A 13438-nucleotide genomic window follows, 5' to 3' on the forward strand; every position below is an offset into this window, starting at 1 on the left:
AGTGAAGCCGGTGATACAAAGAGTGGCCTGCCTGTGACAAATGTTACTTAGTGGTGTACATGCTGCTGCTGTTCCTGCTGGTGAAGGTGAATGACCAACCCAGTGGGCTGTCAGTCATATAGTCTTTGGTTTGACCACTTCCACTTGTCCACATATCTGTGGTTAAGTGAATAGTGGGCAGAATAGCATTTTTCAGCGCAATCTCTACATTTTTACACACTTTTTGGTATAGTTGTGGAATTGCTTTACGGGAGAAATGGTGTCGCAATGGAATTCTGTAACGCGGACACAAAATCTCAATTAACTGTGAAAAACCAGCTGTGTTTATTGTGGAGATTGGACACAGATCTAACACTAACATTGCAGCCATGGCGTCTGTGAATCACTTGGCGATTGGGTGACTGCTGTCATATTTGCTTCCCCTCGCAAATGATTGTTTAACAGTTAATTGCTGAAATGTAGGACTGCTCATTTTCTTGACCTGCCTCTGGGATGACGATTCACCCCTAGCAACAGCAGCAGCAGCAGTGGGACTAACGCTTTCTTCAGAGGAATCAATAATAGTGCAGGAGTCATCCAGCCTTAAGTGGGATGCCGGGCTAACTCCGAGCGCTACTGAGGATATTGATGAGGATGGTGTGGTGGGTGTATTTTGTAGCCGTCGGGATGTCAGTGAACTGAGGGTCTTAGCTGATGATTGCTTGTAATTTTTTGGGAAGAACTTTCAGCTTTTCACAACACTTTGCCATGAACTCTCGTTAAATGGCGTAACATAGACGAGGTTCCAAGATGGTTAAGGTCCCTCCCTCGACTGACTGTGGCTTGACATACACTACAAATGGCTAAACAATTGTTGTCTGGATTTGGGTAGAAATAATTCCACACATAACAAGTGGAATGCCACTGGTGCAGGACTTACACAAACAACCTCATCCTCATCAACATCCTCATTAGCGCCCTCGTCGCCTACACAAATCTCCCCCTCATCCTCTTCTAATTCTAAAGTGGCATCCTCAATTTGTGTATCACCGGCTACACTCGGGCTATTAAGGCACACATCATCAGAATGCTCACGATTAGACATCCCACTGTTGGATGGACTCTCCACAGGGATTGGCAAACATTATCCTCTAATGCCTTACTGTTATCTTGCAGCTCGGCTTTGACGCGTAACAGTAGTTGTGCACCAATTGTAGGCTAACTTTTTGGGATCTGCCACTAATAGCCAAAGGTGAAGGCCTCATTCTCTCTTTGCCACTGCGTGTGTAGAATGGCATGTTTGCAATTTTTTTTTTATCGGCACTTAACTTTTGCTCAGTAACACTTCTTTTTCACTTCAACACAGTAATTTTTTTTTTTGTTTTTGTTTTTTGGACTGATTTCAAAACACTCTGTAGTTTGACATCGCCTTGCCCAGATGACGTACTGGGAACACTAACATCAGGACTGGTGACAGAACCTGGTTGCTTATTCTGCTCATATGTGGACTGCTTTGAATCCATTCTCAGCCCAAAGCACTTGTAGTGCTAAAAATTATTTTGCAAGATACAGCTGACAGATCGTAATTTTGACAGCCAGAAATATTTATGCACAATTAGGGGGGACACCACAAAAGCACTGGGGAGTGCCAAATATTGAAAAGAAAAAAAACCTCTATCCTCATTTCTTCTCTAGCGATTTTTGTTACAACAATTGGAATAAGAATATTGGATTCTCTGTCCCTGCTCTAATCAGCCTGTGACTACACCCTGCTCTCTCCCTCTGTCAAATGGCGATGGATTACTGTGGAGGCGTGTATTTATAATCTTGAAGTATCGCGAGAACCGAGATCCGGCGACGTCACGATAACGTTCGGCCTCGATTTGGATTCGGAGCGGGTGGGAGAGTACCGAGCTAATCAGCTCGGTACTCGGATACCCAAAGTTCGGGTGGGTTCGGTTCTCGGGGAACCGAGCCCGCCCATCTCTAGTAATAATAGAGCAACCTCTTTCGAAAAGCCTTCAACCATTTTGAAATGTGAGGATGGGTAGTAGTAGTATTAGTGTTGATGATGATTTACCCTTAGAAATCGAGGAGGCTACCATGGAAGTTGCAAGTGAATGAGGGGGATAATTGGTGATATGATAATAAATATGTGTCACACACCAGACCCACAATTGGGTGCCAGCAAACTTACCTGCTCCACGCAGGGCTCACTTCTGGTGCCAAGCGATCTCCTCTATCTTGGATTTGGGTCTGCGCATCCCTTTTATAATCTCTCTTTCGTGTGCTATTGGCTCTCCAATCATCTACAGCAGGGGTCCTCAAACTACGGCCCGCGGGCTACATACGGCCTGCGGAGGCCATTTATGTGGCCCGCCGGGCAGGGGCGGATTGGTCATTGCGCTGACCGGAATTTTACAATGAGGGGGGGGGACAGAACGAGGCCGGCGCCGCGGCGAGGAGTAAAAAAAAAAACTTGTAAAAATAAGAATCAGAGGGCTCCCCTCCTCCCATACTTGGCCTCCTCCAGTCCCGTTCAAGCAGAATGCCACATGGGACAAGCACCACGTGACAGGTGCTGTCCCATGTGTGCGCGGCGATGCAGCAGAGAAGACTTCAATAGAGCATGACTCCAACAAGGTAAGTGTAAGTGTGAGGGGGGGGGCTGTTACACTATTATTTTGTTATGTGGGGGCTGGTACACTATTATTTTGCTGTGTGGGGGCTGTTACACTATTATTTTGTTATGTGGGGGCTGTTATACTATTATTTTGTTATGTGGGGCTGTTACACTATTCTTTTGCTGTGTGGGGGCTGTTACCCTATTATTTTGTTATGTGAGGACTGTTACACTATTATTTTACTATGTGGGGGGCTGTTATACTATTATTTTACTATGTGGGGGGCTGTTATACTATTATTTTGCTATGTGGGGGGCTGTTATACTATTATTTTGCTATGTGGGGGGCTGTTATACTATTATTTTGCTATGTGGGAGGCTGTTATACTATTTTACTATGTGGGGGGCTGCGATGCTATTTTACTATGTGGGGTGCTCTTATACTATGGGGGGGCTTCTCTACTATTATACTATGTGAGAGAAGGGGCTTATATACTATTATACTATGTGACAGAAAGGGGGGCTGCTATTTTACTATAATGTGTGAGGGAAGGGAGTGGGGGGGTCTTAATATAATGTGGGTGTGAGGAAGACAATTATTTTAATGATGGAGTGTAGGTTGGGGCTAATTATTTAGTAAGTGTTATTTTATTTTTGTGGGTGATGGTGGGGCAATTTAATTTAATAGTGGGGATGTTAATTTAGGATGGGGTGATGGGACCTTTAACTTAATCCTTGGGTGGTATGGGGGTATGGTATAATTTGAATGTGGGGATTTTTTGGGGTGAATGTAAATATGAATATGAATTATTTAATGGCAGTGGTGGTTGCAGGAAATAGGTATACTTAACATAAATGCTATGAATTTATTGCTGGGGGCGTCTCTACTGTAATTTGGGTGGGAGCTAGGCTATTAATTTAAAGATGGACTGTGGGTCGGAGCTAATTATTTAATGGTCGGTGCTATTAATTTATTTGTTGGTTGATGGTGAAACTGTTTAATAGTGGGCTCTATTAATTTAAGACCTTTAATTTAATGCTGGGGTGGTTTTGGGCTATTAATTGAATAGTCCGGCCCTCCAACGGTCTGAGGGACAGTGAACTGGCCCCCTGTTTAAAAAGTTTGAGGACCCCTGATCTACAGGATATTTAAGGCACCTGACCCTGCAGGGAGGTGCCTGTTCTTTGTGTCAGTCTTCTGGCTCCTACACAGACGTGGCTCTTTGTGTTCAGTTACTCCTGCTGTTGATTCCTCGGTTTGCAGTTCAGTGGAACTCGTCCCCATCTATCACCACCTTGTGTTCAGTTTGCTTTCAAGTGGTAACCTCTTTGCGGACTATCACCTCCTGTGCTCAGCTTGTTGCTTCAGTGATTCCTCAGTTCGCTGTTCAGTGAAACTTATCCGCAGGCTATCACCTACACCTTTATTCCTCTAACGGGTCCCACCTAGCATTCTCTCAGAGGGCCGCAACCTGCGGGGCAGAAGCTGCAAAATTCATACCTACTTGTGGGGGTTCCTGGCGAAGACAAACTGCCTCCTAGAAAATACCATTGTTCCGACAGTCCACTTAACTACGGATAAGTGGTCCTGGTCAAAACAGAGTCCATATGACCGTGACAGCCCACTGGGAAGGTGTATCATCATCAGCAACGTTGATAGTTTTACCATCATCCTCCTCATCCTTTCTCCATAGTAGACCTAGCACTCACTGCCTGTTATTTACAGGCAAGCCACTCTGTGTATTGCTGGTTTCACAAAGAAGCATACTGGTGTCAATCTTTTGGAAAAACTCAGGAATGTGATAGCAAAATGGTTCACTCTGCTAAGACTCTTCTCAGGATTCCTCATTGCCGATAACAGAGCCAACATTGTGTGTGCATTACGACTTGGTGAATTTCAAAACGCACCATGCTTTGCACACACAATAAACTTGGTGGTGCAGAATTTATTAAAAAATGAGAGGTCAGTGCAGAAGATGTTGTTTGTGGCCCGTAAAATTCCTGCCCATTTAAGACATTCCGCGACCACATGTAGAACATCGGATGCAAAAAAATTGTCATCTGCCATGCCACCAACTGAAGCAAGTGGTAGTAGTAAGGTGGAATTCCACACTTTATATGCTTTAGCGACTATAGGAACAGCAATAAGCCATCAATATCTTCACAATAAAACATGATGGGGAGAAGGGGGACATGTTATCTTACACCAGCACATTTGAGAATCATTAGTGTTTTATGCAAACTTCTGAAATCCTTTGAGCTCACTTCATTTGCTACAATTTCAGACACTACCAGCCTGAGTCAGGTCATACCCCTAATCAAACTACTGGAAAAGCAGCTGGAGAGGCTGATGGAAGGGATGAAAGTTAGCAATTCAGCAAAGTATGTTGGCCTTGTGGATCGAGTTTTTTATTGACTTCGCCAGTACCCTGTCACGGGCACTAGGAGTCTTGCCCAGGAATTCACCAGATGACTGGGCTTACCAGAGTGGTGAAGTTAACACAATGGTCCTCTGGTAGCTGGGTGACTAGCGGAACATATATCACAGCAGATGGAGAGAGAATGCCAATAAAGAATAGGAAAGTCAGTGACTTGCAGCAATCTTGGTCAATGAGTCAGCGACTAGCTGATATTGTGGAAAGGCAGATTTGAACACGGAGATCAGGATGGACATGAGCAGATGCGGGGAGGTAGCAGGGAAGTCAGTGGTCTGCGTACAGCAAGTTGTACCACTGCTTATGGTGAGAAGACTTGTCCAGGTGCAGGTAGGTAGCGGGGAAGTCAGTGGTCTGCGTACAGCAAGTTGTACCACTGCTTATGGTGAGAAGACTTATCCAGGTGCAGGTAGGTAGCGGGGTAGTCAGTAGTCTGCGTACAGCAAGTTGTACCACTGCTTAATAGGTGAGGATGTGAACAGGTGTCGATGAGAGGAGGCATACAAAGGATAATAGGATGCAGACACTGAGAGCACAGAGGAACTTGATCCCAACAGATATGCAGCGTATCCAGGAAAGTCTATAACGGTATGTGTGGCGCTGCTTGGTAGAGACTTGATAAAGGGGTGGAGATTTGCGCTCACCTCCTAATGGATGCAGGAGCTGCAAACAGGACCAGGGATCCCTCCCTAGTAATACAATGGCAAACAAAATTTTCCTGTGACCTCACTGACTGATTAATTATGATACCAATATATATTGTATAGTGTGTCAGATATATATTGGTTGGTAACCTCTAATGATTGAATACTACTCGATAGTGTATAAGGTCTCTTTATTGATCCCTATCCATATATTAGCTAAGAACAGGCAAAAAGCATTTAATAAAACAATTATAGATCTTATTGTTACATAAAATTATGCTTTGTTAAAATACAATTCAGGGTAGAGCAGATAAATAAACAGTACTAGGCCTGGTATAACATATAGCGAGTCCACTAATGGACAAGCTCTTAAGATAAAATGTGAACTTTCGATTGCCTATATATTAAAACTAAAATGGAAAAAATTATATAAAAAGATGTAAATGATATAAAATTATATATAGATATCTTAGGTATACAACGCTAGACAACGGAATTAAAAACAATTGAGAAATCTATAATGATGTTGTCTGACATCCCCAGGCTGGGATGATATGATGTTAATAATATAGTGTAACCAGATATCTCAATACAATCATGCAGTGATAGTTATGTCCATAAAATGAAAGTTCAGATTATGATGAGTGATCACACAAATGGATGAAGCAGTGGTATCAGATGTAGCAGGAATGTAGCAATCCGGACTCCAAGGTCACTACAGTAATATTGTGGATGATTTATTATCATGAATAGAGTCTTGGCTGGATTAATGCTTTGATATTGCTGGGTACTAAACGAATGGTGAGCAGATCATCCTGTGTTCCCCAATGCGTTTCGTCTTAGAAAACTTTCTCAAGGGAGATATTCCAATATTGGTGGGTGTTACTTTATAGAGCTTCTTAGTGATGTAATAGTCTCTGATTGGGTGATAGCGCTGTTGATCTGTCTATGGTCCATGATTTGCCTAATCGTTCAGATATTTTGGCACTCAGAATATATGAACCCTGGGGTTCATAGTGCAGAATTAACCTGTAATGTGATGGATTTGAACAGGATATCTATCAAGCTTCTGTTTGCATGCATATAACATATATCTCAGGATAACTTGATTGGTAACCTGCTACTATGCAAATACAATTAATATATGTATGTCTGACAACTGGAAATGTGGTATAAATTGGAGGGTTACTAAATAAATACATCTGCAAATAAAAAATTCACGCAAGATATATATATATATTCTATTATACTAATCTTAAATTGTCAACCTTGGCATGCCTAAACAGTTTGTTTGTGAAGGTGTTTACAAGGATTGACTTCATGTGTACATATGGATTTGTACACATAGTGACTGGTCTATATGTTAAAAGAAATACACAAAGTGTGTATAATAAATACAATATTATGCGTAATAAAGGACATCTTGCTGATCTAATATATTCCCTGCATAGATATGTACAATAGATATAAATCTATGCATGGTTGAAAGCATGAAAGTGATCTGATATAGTCCCTGCATATAACAATACCTAGTTCATGGGATGTTCACATTGTACCTCCATTATGTAGTAAATATACATTGTCATGATATATTTGATGTTTACGTTGTGATGACAATGTAAGTTTTACTGCTAATGCCGGTACACTTCATGCACGATCACCTGCCTATAAATGCCAGTATAATCATAGTCCAATTGGAGAGGTGAATTCCCACTGCACTAGGTGTTCTCGGGTAGTCTCCCATCCCGTTACTTACCTAGCTCCACCTTGCTTGGCTTCCAAGTTCGGGTGGGTTTGGGCATGGCCAGGGTGGTATGGCCGTGGGGTTTGGACCTCTCTCATGGATAAATGAAACAATACCTGGCCTGGCAAAGTGTCGTACAGATGGCACTACCGTGGGAGGACAACTTAGCACATCAATGCAAAGTGAGATCTAATTCTATGTTTAATCCATTAGGAGTGAGGGTTCTGACAAAATAAATGGCTTTGGATTCCTCCCTATTAAGTTTGGGTATTATATTACCCCCTCTCCAATTTTGGGCCACTTGTTTAATACCAATAAAGGTTGTGCCTTGATGGCTGCAGTTGTGGGTATCCTTATAGTGTCTGGATAGATGGTGATTTTCAAACCCTATCCTAATATTTCTTAGATGTTCCCTTATTCTAATTTTGAGGGTCCTAATCGTTCTGCCGATGTACTGTTTGCCGCATTGGCATTGCAGTAAATATACCACATTGGTACTATTACAGGTGATGAATTCTTGAATTTTAAAGATTTTCCCATTGGAGGTCGATGTATATTCTAGGACAGGTTTGGTACTCCTGCATTTTAATGTTTTGCAGTTGGAACATGTCCCACAATAGAAGAAACCTTTTGTGGGTATCTGTTGACTAAGCCAGTTAGAACCTGTTCGTTGGATATTAGAAGGAATATAGTTAGATGTAATTGAACTTTTGATGTCAGGGGCTTTTTTGAAGACCATTTGCGGATACTCAGGAAGTGTCGAACCCAATACTGAGTCTTGCTTAACAATGTGCCAATGCTTGTTCAGAATTCTCTTGATGTGGATTGCATCTCCTGAATAGTTTGATACAAAGTAAATGGGTTCTGATGGATTTGTTTTAGGGGGTCTGGTGTCGTATGTCTCTGGTATGTTTTTGTACTTCAAAAGGTCATCCCTACCTGTATCTTTCACTCGCTGATAAGCCTCATCTACATGTTTATCATTATATTGTTTTTCTGAAAACTGTTGTTTCATGATATCGCTCTGTGCAATATAATCTTTCATGTTTGTGCAGTTGCGGCGTAACCGCGTAAACTGGCTAAAGGGAATACTTTTTAGCCAGTTGGGGTGGTGATTGCTGCTCGAAAGGATAAAACTGTTCACATCCACTTGCTTTCTAAATGTGCGGGTGGCTAATTGGTCATTTTGAATAAAAATCTCAAGATCCAAAAATTCAATTGATATACGACTGTAATTGGCTGTGAATTGGAGACCATACTGATTGTCATTGATCTGTTTTAAAAATTGGGATAGGTCATTCTCGGATCCGTTCCAAATAATCAGCACATCATCAATATATCTTTTCCAAAGCACCAGGTTTGCCGCCCAGCTATTATTCGCCCAGATGTGGTGATCTTCCCAGTAGCTCATGTATAGATTTGCATAGCTGGGTGCAAACCTGGTGCCCATGGCTGTCCCCTCTAGCTGAAGGTAAAACTGATCATGGAACCAAAAGTAATTATGGGTTAAAATAAAATTAATATTAGTGAGAAGAAATTCGGTTTGTTGACTATCCAATGAGGGGTCGTTTTCTAAAAAGTGTTTGACGCTTTGTAATCCCAGCTCATGTTTAATTACTGTATATAATGATGATACATCGCACGTTACCAGCCAATACTCTGGTGTCCAGGTAATCTCTTCTAACAGCTGTAGTACATGGGTGGTATCTTTCACATATGCTCTCTGTTTCGTGACATAGGGTTGAAGAAATGTGTCAATGTAGTGTGATAAATTGGCTGTAATTGATCCTATGCCCGAAATGATCGGTCTACCAGGTGGATTAGTGAGATTTTTATGGATTTTTGGGAGGTGGTATATTACTGGAATTATTGGGTGGGGATTGTATATATATTGATATTCACGTAAATTAATAATGCCGAGTTCCTGTCCATGTTTAAGGATGGAAACTAGTTCTTTCAAGAATGAATCTGTTGGATTATGATCCAGTTTTTGGTAGGTATTACAGTCAGATAGAAGTCGGTTGGTTTCATTGACATAATCTTCCTTGTTTAGAATAACAATACCTCCTCCCTTATCGGCTGGTTTAATTATGATCTGATCTAATTGTTGTAGCTGGCTGAGGGCTAACATCTCTTTTTTGTTTAGATTGACCTGTAAGTGGTGTTTTCGTATGTCTAATTTTTCCAAATCTGCTAACACCATTGTTTCGTATGTGATAATTTTGTTGCTTTTGGTCTGCTTAGGATAAAATTGAGATGGTGGTTTGAGATTAGTATGCTTATACACTCCTGGAATGGAAGCATGCTGTGCTGATTTTTCTAAAGGGGTTTTCTGAAAGAACCTTTTAAGTGTTAGTTTTCTGATGAATATATGTACATCAATGTAAGTCTCAAATTTGTTCAATCTGTTGGTGGGGGCAAACTTAAGTCCTTTATTTAAGACACTAATCTCATCTGTAGACAATGTATGGTTGCTAAGATTAAAAATTCCTATTGGTTCAATTGTGTTCCTGATGTCAGAGGATGGGTGGAGGATGTGCCCTCCCCTACATCCTCTTCGAGTTCTTTTACCTTTCTTTTGAGGGGATGAGATTTTGTTTGCAGATATTTCTCTGTGAATCTCGGCCCCAGGCCTAAAAAATTACTCAGTTGTGAGATTGGGTTTTGGGATTCTACATCAATGGTAGATGAATCATGAGGGGTGGTGTGGAACAATGTGGGTTTACTCAATGGGGTAGAGTAAAGTGTCATACTTGTATTTATTGTAGGGGAATGAGATTGGGGATCTGGCTGAGTGCGTTTAGGTGTCATAAGTGAATCTTGTGTAGTTATAGGGGATTCTATATGTACGGTAAGATCATGTTGCCAACCATTTCCAAATGATTTGATGGCGAGTCTTTGATACTCCAGACTTGATTCGCTACATGATGATTGTGAGGTATCTCCTGTAGTGTCAATTGTACTGTTTGGTTGGTCGACATTGGTCTGTACAGTTGGTTTTTGATGAATCAATCTCATGTACTGCTGGTACGTTAATCCTAATTTGCGATATATTGTCTGGTTTTTAGATGGGGGTTTCTTGGGTAGTTTTTGTAATGGTTTACCAGTGTTTTGGAAGTGGTGGTCTGTGGTTGATTGACCATCTATTTTAAATGAGGGTTTCTTTTTCTCAACTTGAGACTTAGTTGTGGATTTATGTTTAAATCCAAATTTGTCGCGAATGTACTTGGATTTCTTAGTGTGTATGATCTCTTTTTCTTTATGTTCTAATCTACTTTTCATCAATTTAAGGAGATCATCAAAAACTGGTTCTTCCTTAAGAGGACTTAATTGTAGATCTATAGCATTAATCCTATTCTCTAATGTACTTAGATGTTGTTTGTGTTGAGAGATGAGTAGAGAGGTGAGACGAGATGAACACTCATTGAGAATGGCCTGCCACTCGCACAAAAAAGTGGAATTATCATTATAGCAGGAGGGGATTTTTTTGATTATCAGGCCCCTAGGTGTGATGTTTTTCAGATAAGTTTTTCCCTAAACTGTGAATATCCCACCAAGTACGTATCTCTTTATATATTAATTTCTCAAATTCAAGTAGCTGGAGACAATAATTCTTCGCTTGGGTGTCAGGCACATTAGGTTGCAGTGTAGTAGGGAATATTACACTAGCTGTGTGCTTGCGTATAGTTCTCAGGCCTAATGGATCCCTATACTGATTGGACATCCTATTATAGTTTCTCGTCAACTTGAAGTTTAAGGGGGGAGCAGCAAATCTAATGGATAATTATACACAATTGATAAAGGGGTGGAGATTTGCGCTCACCTCCTAATGGATGCAGGAGCTGCAAACAGGACCAGGGATCCATCCCTAGTAATACAATGGCAAAAAAAATTTTCCTGTGAGCTCACTGACTGATTAATTATAATACCAATATATATTGTATAGTGTGTCAGATATATATTGGTTGGTAACCTGGGATTACAAAGCGTCAAACACTTTTTAGAAAACGACCCCTCATTGGATAGTCATCAAACCGAATTTCTTCTCACTAATATCAATTTTATTTTAACCCATAATTACTTTTGGTTCCATGATCAGTTTTACCTTCAGCTAGAGGGGACAGCCATGGGCACCAGGTTTGCACCCAGCTATGCAGATCTATACATGAGCTACTGGGAAGATCACCACATCTGGGCGAATAATAGCTGGGCGGCAAACCTGGTGCTTTGGAAAAGATATATTGATGATGTGCTGATTATTTGGAACGGATCCGAGAATGACCTATCCCAATTTTTAAAACAGATCAATGACAATCAGTATGGTCTCCAATTCACAACCAATTACAGTCGTATATCAATTGAATTTTTGGATCTTGAGATTTTTATTCAAAATGACCAATTAGCCACCCGCACATTTAGAAAGCAAGTGGATGTGAACAGTTTTATCCTTTCGAGCAGCAATCACCACCCCAACTGGCTAAAAAGTATTCCCTTTAGCCAGTTTACGCGGTTATGCCACAACTGCACAAACATGAAAGATTATATTGCACAGAGCGATATCATGAAACAACAGTTTTCAGAAAAACAATATAATGATAAACATGTAGATGAGGCTTATCAGCGAGTGAAAGATACAGGTAGGGATGACCTTTTGAAGTACAAAAACATACCAGAGACAAATGACACCAGACCCCCCAAAACAAATCCATCAGAACCTATTTACTTTGTATCAAACTATTCAGGAGATGCAATCCACATCAAGAGAATTCTGAACAAGCATTGGCACATTGTTAAGCAAGACTCAGTATTGGGTTCGACACTTCCTGAGTATCCGCAAATGGTCTTCAAAAAAGCCCCTGACATCAAAAGTTCAATTACATCTAACTATATTCCATTCTAATATCCAACGAACAGGTTCTAACTGGCTTAGTCAACAGATACCCACAAAAGGTTTCTTCTATTGTGGGACATGTTCCAACTGTAAAACATTAAAATGCAGGAGTACCAAACCTGTCCTAGAATATACATCGACCTCCAATGGGAAAATCTTTAAAATTCAAGAATTTATCACCTGTAATAGTACCAATGTGGTATATTTACTGCAATGCCAATGCGGCAAACAGTACATCGGCAGAACGATTAGGACCCTCAAAATTAGAATAAGGGAACATCTAAGAAATATTAGGATAGGGTTTGAAAATCACCATCTATCCAGACACTATAAGGATACCCACAACTGCAGCCATCAAGGCACAACCTTTATTGGTATTAAACAAGTGGCCCAAAATTGGAGAGGGGATAATATAATACCCAAACTTAATAGGGAGGAATCCAAAGCCATTTATTTTGTCAGAACCCTCACTCCTAATGGATTAAACATAGAATTAGATCTCACTTTGCATTGATGTGCTAAGTTGTCCTCCCACGGTAGTGCCATCTGTACGACACTTTGCCAGGCCAGGTATTGTTTCATTTATCCATGAGAGAGGTCCAAACCCCACGGCCATACCACCCTGGCCATGCCCAAACCCACCCGAACTTGGAAGCCAAGCAAGGTGGAGCTAGGTAAGTAACGGGATAGGAGACTACCCGAGAACACCTAGTGCAGTGGGAATTCACCTCTCCAATTGGACTATGATTATACTGGCATTTATAGGCAGGTGATCGTGCATGAAGTGTACCGGCATTAGCAGTAAAACTTACATTGTCATCACAACGTAAACATCAAATATATCATGACAATGTATATTTACTACATAATGGAGGTACAATGTGAACATCCCATGAACTAGGTATTGTTATATGCAGAGACTATATCAGATCACTTTCATGCTTTCAACCATGCATAGATTTATATCTATTGTACATATCTATGCAGGGAATATATTAGATCAGCAAGATGTCCTTTATTACGCATAATATTGTATTTATTATACACACTTTGTGTATTTCTTTTAACATATAGACCAGTCACTATGTGTACAAATCCATATGTACACATGAAGTCAATCCT

At 40.8% G+C, this 13438-nt stretch overlaps 1 pseudogene; it reads left to right on the forward strand.

Annotated features, from left to right (window-relative positions):
- The first annotated feature begins 12920 nt into the window (after positions 1-12920).
- Positions 12921-13039, forward strand: LOC142109456 (5S ribosomal RNA; annotated as a pseudogene).
- Positions 13040-13438: the final 399 nt, after the last annotated feature.

This window comes from Mixophyes fleayi, chromosome 12, assembly GCF_038048845.1.
Source record: "Mixophyes fleayi isolate aMixFle1 chromosome 12, aMixFle1.hap1, whole genome shotgun sequence".
Lineage (NCBI taxonomy): Eukaryota > Metazoa > Chordata > Amphibia > Anura > Limnodynastidae > Mixophyes > Mixophyes fleayi.